Below are 16,055 nucleotides of genomic sequence, written 5' to 3' on the forward strand. Positions count from 1 at the left end.
AAGTGTCTGTCTGCCACCTTAGGCACCTAAGTCCAAAATGACAGGTTTCAGAGTAACAGCCGTGTTAGTCTGTATTCGCAAAAAGAAAAGGAGTACTTGTGGCACCTTAGAGACTAACCAATTCATTTGAGCATAAGCTTTAGTGAGCTACAGCTCACTTCATCGGATACATCCAATGAAGTGAGCTGTAGTTCACGAAAGCTTATGCTCAAATGAATTGGTTAGTCTCTAAGGTGCCACAAGTACTCCTTTTCTTTAAGTCCAAAATGTATATCCTCAAAACACCTGCTCAGCTGCCGCCTAACCCTGTAGGGACCTACATTTCCACCAGTATATAGGCACCTATATTTCTTCCAGTGGCATGTGCAAACCTTCCTAAATCCTAATGCCACTGAACTGCTCAGTGCTAGAACCCAGGCATGATTGTCCAGCTGTACTGAAAGAACAGGAGACATTTGATATGGGTTTAATCAGTCTGCAACTTTATTATTAGATGTTTGGGACTACCTGGCAGATAAAAGTACAGTGCAGGTAACCCCATGTTTATTCCATAATTATCTGGGAGGATTCCACCAGCTCCCCCTCTTTTTCCATCCAGGTCCCCCCAGCCAGTCCATTGCTAGGACCTTACCATCCATCCCACATTGTAGGAGGGCTAAAGCAGGCTATAAGAAAGGGGGTTTGGCTCCTTCATGTACCATTCATAGGAGCCCCTAAGCCTCCCCACCACCATTCTTTCCTTTAACAAACACCTCCTTTTTAAGTCCTTTTCCAAGCCATCTATCTGGTCACTGTATACCTTTTCTATGGAGTACCTGCACTGGACATCCACCTTAAACTTACAAAATGAGTTGTGACATATAGCCTACTGCCCTTCATGCCACACCTCAACAAAGCCCTACCCTAACCCACTGTGGGGAAGGCAAAAAACCCCAACTCCTCCTAGGCCAATCTGGTAGGAAGGGGAAAATTCCTTCCCAAAAAAGGGGCAGCCAGTGTAATGCCCACAGCAGGTCTTGACCAAACCTGGTATTTCAGTACCTACAGGGGAGGAACAGTGGGTGCTGCCTCAGCCTGCTCCATGTAAAAGGGGGCTTCAGACACAGGGCTGCCCCTTTTAAACTCTCCCACGCATCCGGTTCCCAGGGGATGAGTCAGTGTCGCCATGCTGGCCCCTTGTCTTCTTTTGCAGCAGTTTTCCTCTCATCCTCCCACCCCCCAACCATAAAGCACTGTACCTTTCATTGGCCAGCCAGGCAAATCATCCTCCCGCCTGCTTAAAGGCGTGGTGCAGTCTTACTCAAACTAGCTGTTCTTCCACTTATCTTCCCTGTGGAGATCAATCCAGCAGGTATGATTGGAGGCAGCTAAGAACATGCCTACCAGATCAGGTTCTGCATAAATCACAGGAGGAGGTAGCAGGGCCATACCCACCCATCCCATACTGCACTAGTTAGTGCATTAATTCATGATGGGGGAGACCTTGGTTCAAATCCTCACCTTGCCTGATTGACAGGAAGGAGTTGAAGCCTCCTATCTTCTAGGTGAGTGCCTTGACCACTGGGCTATAGGCTATTCTAGGACCGCTCTCTTAATCTCTCCTGTTCATACTGTTCCACTTTTTAATAAATTACTTAAACATTCAGTGAAGCAAGGACTGGAATCTAGGTCTCCCAGGAGAATGTGCTAATCAGTAGGCTATTGAATCATTCTCAATCTCTCTCTGACTCAATGACTATTTTTAAGTATTCAAGATAGCAAGTAAAGAAAGAAAAACCAAGAAGTCTAGGAAGTGTGTGGATTGCTTGCTAGTAAAAAAAGAAGACAGAAGAAAGCACACATATCGTTCTTCCTTTTATGTGCTTTCTAATAGTGATGGGAAAGTAATTTGAAATGAATAATTTGACATATTTTTCTACTTTTTATTTTTGAGGAGCATCCCTCAAATGAATTCTTTATTAAAAGTCATTGACCAAATAATTCTTAGGCTGTAGATTGTTCATAAGCATTTCTTTACAAGAATTTGACAGTCAAAAATCAGACTTTGTAAGTTGGTTTTGATTGGACTTGCAGGTCACGTGGGTATATTTCTCTGCCCTGTCTGGCTGAGTGTAATTCAGGTTTGGGAATTCACTTTTCACACTCTGTAATATTCTATAGTATTTGCTTAAAATGGGCTATTTTGACAAATATTCTTATCATCAAATGTATCTGCTAGAATATGTGCACAATTGTGGAATCACAATCTAATCAAATGTATTTAAAAATATAGACAAATATTTACATAATGTGTTCGCATCATTTACCTAGAGACACTTTAAAGGCTTATTTTTTTTCACAATGAGCTAATTAGTTTTTTTAAAATAGCAAACAGTAAATCTGAACATAATTATTTATCCATTAATAGCAAAAGATGATCTTCAGCAGCCTTTCTGTACTTTTAAAGAATATTCCCACAAAGAGTGGAGGAAAAATCATTTGGTTTTGATAACACTTTCCATACAGCCCTTTTTAGCTTTCACAAGACACCTCTGGATAGATATAATAATTACACTATTGAGGAGAGATGTAAAACTGCAACAGTACTCTAGAAATAAATGCAATGGTTACAAAATTTCATGTATTCATATTGACTTAGGGCCAAGTGAGTCTTGTGCTTACAGATAATTCTTGTTATCCCATGGAATCAGATAAGGAGCATGTGAGTGTCTGAGCACACTGCACATCATAATGGGCCTGATTCATATACTCAAGTGGGTGCTATGAACTTCTGTTCTGCACCTTTTCAAAGTGATTTAATTAAAATGAAAGATTACACAGCTGCTGAACAGGAGCAGATTTTAGACAAGTACACAGTTCTGCACACAGCAATTAATACAGGCAAAGAGAAGTAACTTTATTGCCACTGATCATATAGTCACATTTTTTTTCAGATGCTTTCATCCACTAAAATAATGTGGTTGCATTCATGTAATCATTTGGTAGTCTGAATGCCATAACAATTATGCATATATTAAAACAAATATCACTATAATACATTTATTTTTACCTCTGTACTATTTTTCACACAAAAAATCAGTATAAAGATCAAGCAAGATAATATATACACTGCAGTTAGTCTAATGTACATTGCAAATAAATTTGGCTGTTAAGTTTCTTAATAGGGCATCTTAAGACAGATGCTTTGTTATATACTACATTATATTATATGCTTACATTTGGAAAGATAGTATAAATTAAATTTGTGCTTACATTAGTGATAGTATAATAGTATAAATAAAAATATGAGATGAGAATGTGAGGGAAGGAATGAGTATAGAGCATATAGTTGGATTGCTACAACCAGGCATTTATGGGGCCAGATAGTACTGTATTTTGTCCAACTGTATCTGTTAGATATGATTAATGTGTCCATTGTAATTGTCATAGTAGATAAGCCAGTTGAAACAGGAAGGACAATTGTCCTAGAATGATCCTTATGGACACTAGTACAGGTGATTATAAACCATTTCTTAACGCTGATTGTTTGAGTACCAGCTCATCCAGTATTCCCACCACATGTAAATTGGCTGAATGCAGAATGTTATATATATGAGCAAACGTTTTAAGAATGGAGAAGAATGGTGGGGGGAGGAAGTTAGTCTGGGAGGTCACAAAACAATGATACATTTCTAATATTTAGAAAAAGAATCAAAATGAGGTAAAGAGCATTACAACTGAAATTGATTGATGGACAGTCATGAAATATGCTTTGGGCTGGCAGATTGGCCAAAACAGCTATTTCTCTGGACCCCAGCTCACCTCCCTGATTAGGGACATCATCTGGTTGGTCTGGCCATGTCCCCTTATTCACTTGTCCTTCTCCAGCTGTGCAGAGCTGGACGGGTCATCTCATTTCACTGTGCTGGTGCTGTGCAGTACAGTGCTTTCAGGGTCAGGTGAAAAGTCGAGAGAAAGAGAGAGATAGGACAAGAGGAAGATATGCAGCAGAAATGAGCACCTGGGTGAGAGGGAAGGATCTCACATGTATCATTTTGGGGTCCCGGCCGATTCAGTGATGATGGTCAAGCATCTGCGCCCTGACAAGGTCTGGTGTCATGGCAACATCCTTCCTGCAGCCATGGTGATGGCAATAGTTCTTAATCTGTTCTCTCCAAAGTCTCTTTATAAGGGCCCCAAACAGGTGATGGGTGAAATAATCCATCTTCTCGTTATTTTGTCCACCAATTAGGCCTAATTTCTAATACACCAATTATGGTTGCTTGATTTCCAGTCCTCTGCTCCTCTTGTTTACCACTCATAATCTTAACACAGTCCTTGAGTGGTAACAGTAGACTCTTTCTGTCTCCTTCTAGCATTTTTTCTTAAACAGTTGTATATCACAGATTATCATGACAATTCATGAACCTTTAGCCACTTTTCACCAAATGAGTTTACAATTAGGATAAATCTGTAGGCCCAATTATCACAACAGTGGTCCTTCGCACAGGGGAGAATTACACCTCAAGTGGATTTTGTATAGTGGTGCCATACTGCTGAAATGCAAGAAATCAGAACCAGAATATTTGCTTAGTTTTGTTTAAAGAAAAGGAGTACTTGTGGCACCTTAGAGACTAACAAATTTATTTGAGCATAAGCTTTCGTGAGCTACAGCTCACTTCATCGGATGCATGCATTCGGCTGCTACTCTGAAACCTGTCATTAGTTTTGTTTAGCAGAGTTGTAACTAATAATGTCTGTCTGACCTAAGCAAAGCCAGGCCCTCTACTCACCTAAAGTGTATGATATATCAGAGTCTCAACCCATTCTGGTTCTACCACTCTCTCTCTAGGTGACCAATATGCATGAGAATTCTTGTGCTTAAAGAAAACAAAGCTATAAGACTCTTGTATTATTTAAGTGATAATCAGGAACTGTAAATCATCCCATTTTAATGTGAAATGAGTAACATACCAACTATGTGCCCCATTAAACCATGGTATTTCACAGGTATAATTTAAGAAATGCAAAGATATATAATGTGCTGTGCTAATGCTTTTCTATTTATGAGGCCTATATTTCTGGAATCCTGCTCCCACTGGAAAGTGACCAGTCCTGTACCAACATAGGGCTCTAGAGAAAGAAGAAAGTAGAAAGAAGAAAATCCCTTTGTGCATCAATGGCTCAGTCCTCCTGTCCTCACCGAGACACAATTCCCATTGATGTCAATGAAAACTTTGCTTGGGTAAGTAATGCAGTACTGGGCCCAGCATTATTAACTGCTTGAGGCCCACAGCTGGCACTCTCAAGGTTTGTCCACGCTGCAGTAAAACACCTGCAGCTGGCCCATGTCAGCTGACTTGGTCTTGCAGTGTTTAGGATACGGAACTATAAATTTGCAATGTAGATGTTTGGTATTGGGCTGGAGCTTGGATGCTGGCACTGTTCCCACTCATGGGTCTGGGCTCCAGCCCAAGCCTGAACGTCCACACTGCAATTGTACAGTCCCGCAGCCCAGCAACTGTGAGCCTGAGTCAGTTGATGGGCCAGCAACAGGTATTTTATTGCAGTGTAGTTATACCCACAGATGCTAACCACTGATGCAAACTGTAGGCATTTAGGATGTGATCCTGCAGTTGGCTAAAGGAATGCACACACATGCAGTTAATTGCAAGATTGAGTGTGTATTTATTCTTAGGTTGATGTAATAATAAACTGTAACATACTTAATATTAGCTGACTGTGCAACGTTTAGCAGCTTTTTTTCATTGATAAAGCTTGCTTTATTTCCATATATACTGAATGATATCTTCTGTATTATTTCTTGAATTTATTTAACAAATTATTTTACCCCAATGGAGAATCTTTGCATGAAGGCTTTATTTGATCTATTCTTATCAGATTAATTTACTCGCAATAAACTTCCCAGTTTCTCAATCTCTGTTTTGTTTCTTGTGACAAACTATTTAGTTCAAGCAAATCATTGACACCACTCATGCCTGAAATCAAGGCAACAACTACACCTAGAGATCTTATATGGCACCATAATAAATCATCATATTATCTGTATAAATCTCTACTAATGATCTGATTCACAGAGATGGTAGCTCATTCATATAGATTAGACATGAAAACTGGGCCCAGCTGATGGCTCATAAAAGCCATAATCATTATTTAGAGGATCAAAGCCATTAGATCTTACAGTATTTTGTCTATATAAATTGAAACTGCAGCGCTACTCCTTACCATATAATATAATGAATTAAATGAACCTTGTACACAGTGGGCCCAATTCAGTATTTTTCACTCTTCATTATTCATTGTTTATTATTCATTATTTCCCTGATTAAAAAGAAAGTGTGAAATGAACTGTTTACAGATACACTACTTTGGAGGTGGTTATGTGGCTGGGCAGTATCTGACAGAACCACAAAAAACAGTGATTTCTTTAAGAGTGGCTGAGCAAATGAAAGGTATCACAAGGCAAGGACAAGGAAGCATAAGGAAAATCTCTGGATTAAATTCTGCCCTTATTTCCACTCCTCATAAACCTCATTTTGGTACTTGGCCAAAGCTCAGCTGGTGTCAATTAATCACTGTCCTTTGAAGTCAATGGAGCAATTCTTATTTACACCAAGTGATGATCTGATTCATTTTGGCCCTGTCTGTTTTGTGCCTTCAACTAAACGACACCTAAAGTATCAGCTGTCAACTGTCTGGCATTTTTTTGGGGTGGGGTGGGGGTTGCCCCACTTTTAGATTTTAGTTACAAATTGTGAGTGGGAAGGGCCCACAATTTTAATTCCAGTCAGTTAATGTTACTTTGTTTGCAACCTCTGGTACAGCTAACAGGTTGTGGAGATATAAGATTAATTGTTTAATTCCATTTGCTCATTGGCCATGCCTGAGGATCACGTTTTTCAATTCCAGTTGGTAATCTGTCTCTTTTTCCAAGTGCCTGACACCTGCCTTTCTACAATGTCATGTCTCTGTTTAAAAGTTTTATATGATTAAAAATAAAGGAAGAAACCATCTACTTCATCACTCCAGGATGGCGGTTTAAGGCTCACCCCTGCCGTAAAAATCTGTGTTTCTTAGAGATGTTGCTGTTTGCCATACTTTTTTCTATTACACTGAGAACAGGAACACTCAGCCGCTTGTGGTCTCACCATTACAGACAGGAAAAGTTTCCTCTCTTTGCCTTCTTTTACACGTGATTGAAAATCTGATTGCAAAACTGGAAAAATAACAGATTTTCCAGATTTGATTACATGGGGTGGAATTTTACTATGAAAATCTTGCGGGCAAGTTTGCAAACTAAAAAAAAGAGAAATTGAACCTTTTGTTAGTTATATTACTATTTGGTGCTCCATGGAAGGACTCTCAAGCTTTGACCACACTTTAATCCAGGAGGAGGATGTGTCCCAAGAAAAAGACTCTGCCAAATCTTGCCTTAAGGAGTTATCTGGCGTGGTGAACCACTTCATCAATCCTGAGTATCTACAGCCTGCAACTGAACCAAGCACCAAATGCTGTGAAGATCAATCATCTTTGCTATATAGATCATGCATATTCATGAAAGTTTCTCAAACAGCATAGATCTGTTTCCCCTACAATGGCCAAAAAACAGACTTCTTGTATTCCCAGAGTTCAGTACATTCACTCCTCAGGAAGCACTGGATACCCTACAGGATCCTACTCAAGACTTGTAAATCTAACCCATGTCCTTCCTCACTGGTGGATGATGGTCATGAACAACTGGTGACACTCATGACTGAAATAGCCAGTGCTTCATTCAGGAAGGAATCTTCGCTTCCTCCTTTAAACACAAAGTAGTCCAACCAACACTGAAGAATATATTGGTATGGATATGTTTGTTCTAGCCAGCTGCCACACAGTATCAAAGCTTCTGTTCCTTAGCAAGCTCATAGAGAAGCTAGCCATGTTACCCCACAAAACAAATTCACAGTACCCCCACAATAGCTTACCTATTATGCCTTCCTGGGTTTACCAGAGGTTCCCTTCAGTTGTCCCATTTATCTGCTCCCCCTGAGAAATTGCCAGAGCTTTGCATGAAACACTTTTAGGAAAAACTTCACAGTACAACTTAGACCTGCTACCCTTGGAAGGACCCTGGATACAGCCCTCCAATATAATTGATTGACATCCAGGCAGTATTCTTCCAAAACAAAGTATTTTCTTTAGTTAGTGTAACTCATCTTCCCTGACACAATTAATTTTAACATAGATCAAAACATAAACATAAATCCCTTAGCACAATTCTTGAGGTTAAAAGTATCCAAACCATAAATATATAGTTCGAGCAATACTAAGCGGCTGCATTCTGTATGCGGTGATCAGTCACCTGCAGTTGCTGACAGCAATCTTAAATCTTAAACTTTATACATATGAAGCAATGTAACAGTCACAACCCGAACACACATCTTTATTAACCCAAACATACATACACATACTCATTAATACAGACACATACTCCTATTTCTATCTGTATTTTGCACTAAAGCTAGCAGGCTTACTCTTCGCACTCTTCTCTCCCTCTGCTTTGACAGGGTCCCGTTCTGCTTTGTCCCAGCAGCACTGCTACTGCTGTGACCCTGCAGTTGCTTCTTATGATTCTGTCCTCTGACTTCTTCTTCTTCTTCTCCTGCTCCTAATTTTCTTGACTGACTGACTGACTGACTGACCTTTGCCTGCTGACTGCCTAGCTTTTATTCATCCTCCTGGACCTCTCTGCAGTATTAAACATTGTTGCACATGATATACTGCTGTCCTGTCTGAAAAGGTGACAGGTGTCCAGGGAAATGTGCTAAAATGGTTTATGTCCTTCCTGCAGGGATGCATCCAAAGATCAGTGATGAAAAACTAAATCTCCTCCATCAGGATAAATTCTCTCTCTGCTCCTATTCAACATCAACATGCAGCCACTAAGTAAAATGGTAAGATGACATGGACTCAGCTGCCAGAAATATCTATCTATTGATCTATTTCAGGATTTTCTACTACTGCCTATCACCATAGTATCTGGGCATCTTCCATGTAAAATCAATAGTCATAGCGAAGTCACAAATAGGTTTCATAGAGTCTCGGACACTTCTCCCTTTTAGAAATAAAATATCTGCTGGGTACAGTTTTTGGTTTTGATTTTTAAAATTTTATTAATTCTCTCTCTCTCTGGGTTATTTGGCAGGGGCATGAAGGGACATGAAGGGAATGTCAACATTGAGAGTCTCATTCTTATGGTGGAAAGGCTTTTTCAAAGAGGAAGGTTTTGCTGTGTTTACTAAAGATGGTTCAACTCTGGATTTACATAATCTCCTCAAAGTTACTTCTATAGCTGGATTCCCTTGACCAAGAATGCTTTATTCCCAGCACTCATATACTTTACCTTGGGTTTTGAGATCTGTGTTGTCCCAGAGGAGCACAGATGGTGCTTGATAGATCAAAATTCAGTCTTGAACATATATGGGTCTTGATCCATTCATTGCTTTGAAAATGAGGATCAAAGCCTTACACTGGCATCAGAAACTGACTGACAGCCAGCGGGTGGACTTGAGGATGAGCCTATTGTGCTCATGCTGGCCTACGCCATAGAGAAGGTGGCAACCACATTCTGAGGTGGAGCTTGTGCATTGTCTTTACATATACTTTAGACACAGTGATGCATAGTAGTCATCCGGGAAAAGAAAATGTATGGATAACTCTGGCCAGATCTTGGTCCAGGAGGAAGGAACAAAGTTTCCTAGCAAGCTAGATTTGAAAGAAGGTATTTTTTAGATGTTGATCCTACCTGGTCCTCCAAGCTTAGTAAAGAGTCCAAGAGAACCCTGAGGCTTCACACCAATCTGACGAATGGGGACAGTATGCTTTCAATGGAAGATGGAGCTAACATTGCAGCTACTACTTCAAAGTGTTTCCCTTTTCCAACCACCATACCTTCTGTCTTGCCTTGAGCAAGCTGCTCTTCATCCTAGTGCTGATTTCCTGTAGGTGTTCTGACATTTTAGTAAGTGACAGTGATTGCATCAGTTGAGAATGATGGCATCAGTTGAATGTTGAATGTTGTGTCAATATGCAGATGACACACAGTTCTACCTATCCTTCATTACATAAAACCATATCACCACCATCAGATAACCCAGTGCTTGGAAATGAAAAATGGCTGTTTGATGCTTAATCCAAACAATATAGAGGTTATACTGATGAACAGAAGAAATCACTTTGAAGAATTTGCAGCCACAGTGTACTCTCTTTTGGTTGAAGGTACACACCCACAAGTGGTTAATTCTGTCTGTAGTTTAGAAGTGCTCTTGGGTTCCTTGCTGACACTAAGCTCTTACACAGCAGCATCTATGCATAATACTTTCTACCGTCTCTGGTTTGCTTGTAAACTCTCTCCCATCCTGGTGGCCAATGCCATGGCCTTGGTTCTAAACACCTTTGTCATCTCCCAGCTGGACTACAGCAATACAATATATCTGGACATAAATCCAAGCCTTTAGGAAACTGTAACTCATACAGAATGTTGCAATGCTTCTTCTCAGCAGTGCAAGTTACCCCAAGCCTATCAGCCCAGCCCTACCCTCTCTGCACTGACTTCCTATATAGTATTGAGTCAAATTCAAGGTCTCAGTCTTAGTCTTAATGGTGCTCAATGGCCTGGACCAAGGATATCTAAAGATTAACTAAAGCTTTGGGATGAAGTCAGTGGTCAGCAATTCCAGTCCTCTGGCACAATAGAACCTTCTACCATCAGGATAAAGCTCGTCTGTGCAGAAGACAGAGACATGGAGGGGCTGGCCCAAGACAGTGGAATTCCCACAAGAATGGAAAACTACCACCTTCCACTCCAAGTGCAAAGTGCAGTTCTTCAGTTTTGCCTTCTCTAACACAAACATGCAGCAGTGTATACGTTTGCTAAGCAAATAAAACAAGACATAACAAAATAAAACAAAAAATCTCTACAAAAACCAAACACTCCACTACACAGACAATTCTCTCCCTAGGGAGAGGGTGAGAGAAATATATGACAGATGTTAGCCATATTGCTTAATGCACTGTTGGAAAGTGTTCATATACTGTGGTGATGAGGATGGCATAAGAACTTCTGTAGAATAGAATAGAATAGAATAGAATAGAAAGCTGAGCCCCGGGTGAATTTTTCTGTCTTAATGGTCTACCCTTGGCCCTGTGATCAAGGACAATTTCCACTTTTATTAAAGTGGCTTTCCACAATTCTCTTTCAGCATGGGTGTTGCCTTCCATTCCACAGGCTGAATTCTTCTCTCACATCTACACAGTATATTTCAGTTCCAGTACTCTAAGCACCCTAACATAAATTTGCAACATGTCGGGTTCTACATATATATGTTAGAAAGAGCATGTATAGGAGGGTTGTAGAATAGAGTTGGGTAAACTCAAGATAATTTTGCCCCATATCTGTTTTGTTTTTATCAACATGCTCTCCTCCTTACTGCTCTAAAGGGTTAATATGCCTTGCTGCCAAACATCTGATAAACTTCAAAGGTAAACACAACACAAGGAGTAGTTCTAGTGATAACTATTGAATTGCAATACAGATAGGACACTGGCACCAAATCAACTTGACATTAATAAATTGTCAACACATATTTTTTGCTCATCTGCCTTTTTAACTTTAATGATTAGAAATACCATTTATTGATTCATAATCTTCTAATTGAGCCTGTTTCTCTTCTCACTACTACTGTTTTTACACTTGTTTCAATAGAGTTACTCTTGATACTTAGCAGTATAATTTAGAGAGAATCAGGCCCACTATTTTTGCTCTTACAAATCCCCGCGGTTCAAACAGGAGAATACAGAGAAAAGGTCTGGCTAGGGGGCATAGACAGAGCAGGACATTTTTAAATGTGTTTATTAAATTTCAAAGGGAGCCTAGGTGTTGGAATCCTACAGTTTAGGCTGGGGTGGGCGAGGCGAAAAGTTGAGTGTTATTTTTTTTTAACCTATCACTTTAAAATATGCTGGTTCCCACTTTGACATACTGTGCCTATAAAAAGACTGGGTATATTTTAGATTAACAGTATGTATCTTTAATTATACTCTCTTTAGTTAACAGCTTTGAGAATTTTATTTTATTAAAGAGCTTTTGCTCACCAGGCAGGTTTTTTCTAAGCTCCTACAGCTCTGCTTCATAGCAGATACCAATGTCACATCAATCCCTATGGGATTCTTGGATGCAGCTATACTACGCGCCCTCCCACAGAGATTTGCAATATTATAGTTTAGTGCTTATATTCAAGTTTTCTTCTCACTGTAAAATGTTCAGGTCTTTACTACTCTACATTACTGTACATCAGTTGATGGCCAGCTGGGCTATTTTTCAGATGAAATAGACTTAGCTCCAATGTAAAATACTGAATCCAAGAAGTCATAATCCCCAGTAAAGTTGAGCTTCAAACAAACATTTCCGTATAGCTAATTATTGTTAATATTATGATGTTCTTGTTCTGGTGTGCTACAGTTCTCAGTTATCAAGTGGTAATAAACTTAAAAGCCATCAAAACTCATGAAAGATGATCCTTGATGTTGCACATCAGACTGCAACAAAGATAGCTAGAATAATTTATCTTTATTTCCATAACAGTGCTGGGCTTGTCTAAGGTCAGAAATCACATAGAACATGGTCATTGAGAGCATCTGTTCTCATCGGTGCACCCTATCCCAATCACAGTCAGAGACCTTCTTTCATATTTTCAAACTTTTACCTTTCAGAATTTAATAGTCCTTTTTTTTTTCATTTTGGGCTTCATTTAAAAAGTATTCTGATGAAATCATTCAGCTCAGCAGACAAAAAAATCAAACTGATACCCAAAGCCCTTTTCATCGTCATTTCACATCATTATACAAGTGAAAATGGTTGAACAACAAAAGAAGGCATGCTTTATTCCACCATTATTGGCCCAGCCTGCTGAAAATATGTAGAGCTTTCTGAGGCATACAAGTCCCAGGAGACCACATAGGGACTGTGCTGTGAGCTAACTCCCAGGAGACAAGCTTTGTGTGTGGAAATGCCAGGGTTGCTCAAGGAAAAGGGAATAGACAGAAATTATTCCAGATGTGCAGGAAGAAAGACAAGACACAAGGGATGTGGTCTGATTAGGCCTTAACTTAATTCATAAGGAAACCATCTGACAATAATTTGTACGATTCATTTATCCTTCTTTCCATAATCTGTTCAGCCTGATGGACAGCTGCCTTCAGCCCCTTCTGTTGCATGGAAACCAATGGGCTTCCACACAACTCTTGGCTCCTCCTTCCAAACCATGAGAAGCTGGCTCTTCTGATGGGCAAAACAGGGTGGGGAAGGGGAAACTCCTCTAAAAGGAGCAACAGAAGTTCATGAAAACCTTATGCAATAACATGCCTGTAATGATATACTGTCCCTTTAAGACCAAGGGGTAAAGTCTCCAGATTCTTCACTACAAATGTGAATGTGGAGAACAAAGGAAACAACTACTGAGACAGTGGAAGTAGTTGCAAAGTAGCAGATGGTGGACTGAGGCTGCTAATTCTAGCTAGGATTTGAAAGTAGAGCCCTGAAGAGGGAACAAGGACAGGCTCCCCTGTCTCTCTCACTCATCCAGAAGGAATCCTGGGAAAGAGGGCAGGATATAAACTGCCTTCAACAGAGGAAATACTGTGGAGGGAGTTAGAGGGTCTTGGGTAGGTTTTTCCAAAATGATGGAAGACTTTGGCATAAATTGTGAGACTCGTTACCAGTTTGGGGAAGAAGTTGCATTCTTAACACGTACACTTGAGAGGACAAAACCTTGAGGAAGAGGGGTTTGTTTTTTTTAAGAATTCCAATGTCAAGGCCTTTTTGTATATGTTGGCCTGCTATGATACATGCTGAAGAAGCTCTTTATTAATCCAGCCAGTAAATATTTGCTTAATGTCGAGAAGTGTCAGGCTTTATTTTCCTGATCCTTTTTATCTTGGCTTTGCGTAACTGTGAATAGTCCTAGCCCTCTAAATAACTATTTTTTTTTAAGTCCCACTCTAATCTTTGCCCCTATCTTGGTGCTGTGAGGTCCGCTGTTTAATTTTGACCTGTGTAAAAGTATTTTGTTTGGTTAAATATGTTCTTTTAACTTCTACTTCCTCTTATTCTTCTATCATGTCTCAATGTTTCTCTTGCATCATGTTGTGTGGGTGTCTTTGGATCTGCCTCCCATCTCTCTTCCTGCTAGAGTTTCCTGCCTAATAGGTGGTATAACCTCCACAGATGGCGCCACTAGAGAGACCAAGAGAAGCAAGTGTAAACTGTGGACTGCATCTTGATCTGTGGATCTGTAAACTGAGTCAAAATATGTAGATCTCTCTTATACACACAGGAAGTAATTCTGCTGTATTTCCTTAAAATAGTCACAGTGTAGTTTTATACTTAAAATGATGACGGGATACCACAAAAATTGCCAACACAGTGGCTATAAGATTTCCTATTACCACTAGCAGATGTTAGGTAAGGACTTCCACAACCATCCTAATTAACTGCACACTATAAAGATGGAAAATTCAGAGGTCAGCCATTTAGAAACTACTGTTTCTAAAATACTGTACAACAATATAATGAAACACTTATTCCTAAATAAGAATGAATACATTATAATGAGCTGCAGAACCAAGACATGCAATATGCCTATATAACAAGATCTTTTCTTATTAATTTGGGATACAGTTCTAGCAACTAAAATCAGCAGTTACCTGTGATTGAGTGGTGTGCTGAAGAAAAGAGTTGTCACACTACTGGAACAGACAGTTCCTTTTGATAGGACAACCTACATACTGTAGAGAAGGAGGGGGCTATATATTAAGATTCTGAATGTATCTTACAGTGGCAGTTTCATGCAGCAGTAGTTATACCCTCCTTTCCTACTTGTATTAATCAGAGGTGGGAAAGGTGCTATAGGTTGGTTGTTATAAGCTAGTCAACGTTTGGGGTCTGGGGATGTTCCACCTGGAAGTAGAAAATGTTGGAGTTTGGTATCTCCTTTGATACAATCTGGTTTATTTATAAGGAACATACATTCTCCAAATGTAGAAAGAACCACGATCTAAAGGAGCAATTGTGACGTTCCGTACCTTGTGGGAGCATCCTGTAACCCTCCATATTCCTCGTCTGTATATAATTGTGATATTACATATAAAGCATGCCTTGTAAGGTATCAGGGGGAAAGGTTATGATTTGCTGAAAGTCATTTCTCTATCCATATATATGTATTATTATTGCATGTGAAGTTATGAGAATTGTGTTCTATGGTTGTAGCTAAAACATGCTGTAAGTTGGGGAATCAGCCAGATATTAGCTCCCCAGAGGCAACAGCAAGGAAAGTAACCAATACCCAGACGGGGTGTGAAACAACCCATCAACAACCATTGTCCATCAAGGGAGCTACAATGCAATGACTCACCTGCATGAGGTCACACCAGGGGGATTGCTCAACGTTGCCTGGAGACTCAGCAATGCCTCCCAGACATACTTGGACTTCTGTTCTACAAGCACATGGACTGAGGATATAAAATTGAACACAGGGGGCCCAGGCTTGGCTTACTCTTCTGCCTCGACCTATACTGCAAGCAATTAAGACACTGAGAAGACAAGGCTCCAATAGAGGAGATTGACCCAGGTTTAAGGAACAAACCTGTATATTAAGCAATATCCAGTGAAGTGAGAAAAACTGCTTAATCTAGAAGTTGCCCAGTCGAATAGGATTGAGAGTTTCTTTTGGTAACGAACTCTGACTTTTTGCCTATCACTTAAAATCTATCTTTTATAGTCAATAAATTTATTTCATGGTTTATCTTTACCAGTGAGTTTGTATGAAGTGTATGGCAAATCTGCTCAGGTTTGACAAAGGCTGGTGTATAACCATTTTCCACTGTTGAAGAGGTGAACCAATTAATAAATCTGCACTGCCCATCTTGAGCAGTGCAAGATAGTATATTCCTGAGCTATGGTGCTAGGGGGAATTTGGCTCTGGTGTCTTTCTCTGTGTGATTCATGAGTGGCTCTG

General features: G+C 39.8%; 1 long non-coding RNA gene across 2 annotated transcripts in view; it reads left to right on the plus strand.

The window, feature by feature from the left end:
- Window positions 1–15,848, plus strand: part of LOC125630321 (uncharacterized) — a 63,490-nt gene extending 47,642 nt beyond the window's left edge. Inside the window, exons 4-6 of one of the 2 annotated variants that reach the window (XR_007354629.2) lie at window positions 5,051–5,224; window positions 8,834–8,936; window positions 9,188–15,848. This is a non-coding gene — a long non-coding RNA (uncharacterized LOC125630321). The remainder of the gene's footprint in view (window positions 1–5,050; window positions 5,225–8,833; window positions 8,937–9,187) is intronic. The other variant, XR_007354630.2, reaches the window with a different exon arrangement.
- The last annotated feature ends 207 nt before the right edge of the window (window positions 15,849–16,055 follow it).

The sequence above is a fragment of the Caretta caretta genome, chromosome 1 (assembly GCF_965140235.1).
Source record: "Caretta caretta isolate rCarCar2 chromosome 1, rCarCar1.hap1, whole genome shotgun sequence".
NCBI classification, from domain to species: Eukaryota; Metazoa; Chordata; order Testudines; family Cheloniidae; genus Caretta; species Caretta caretta.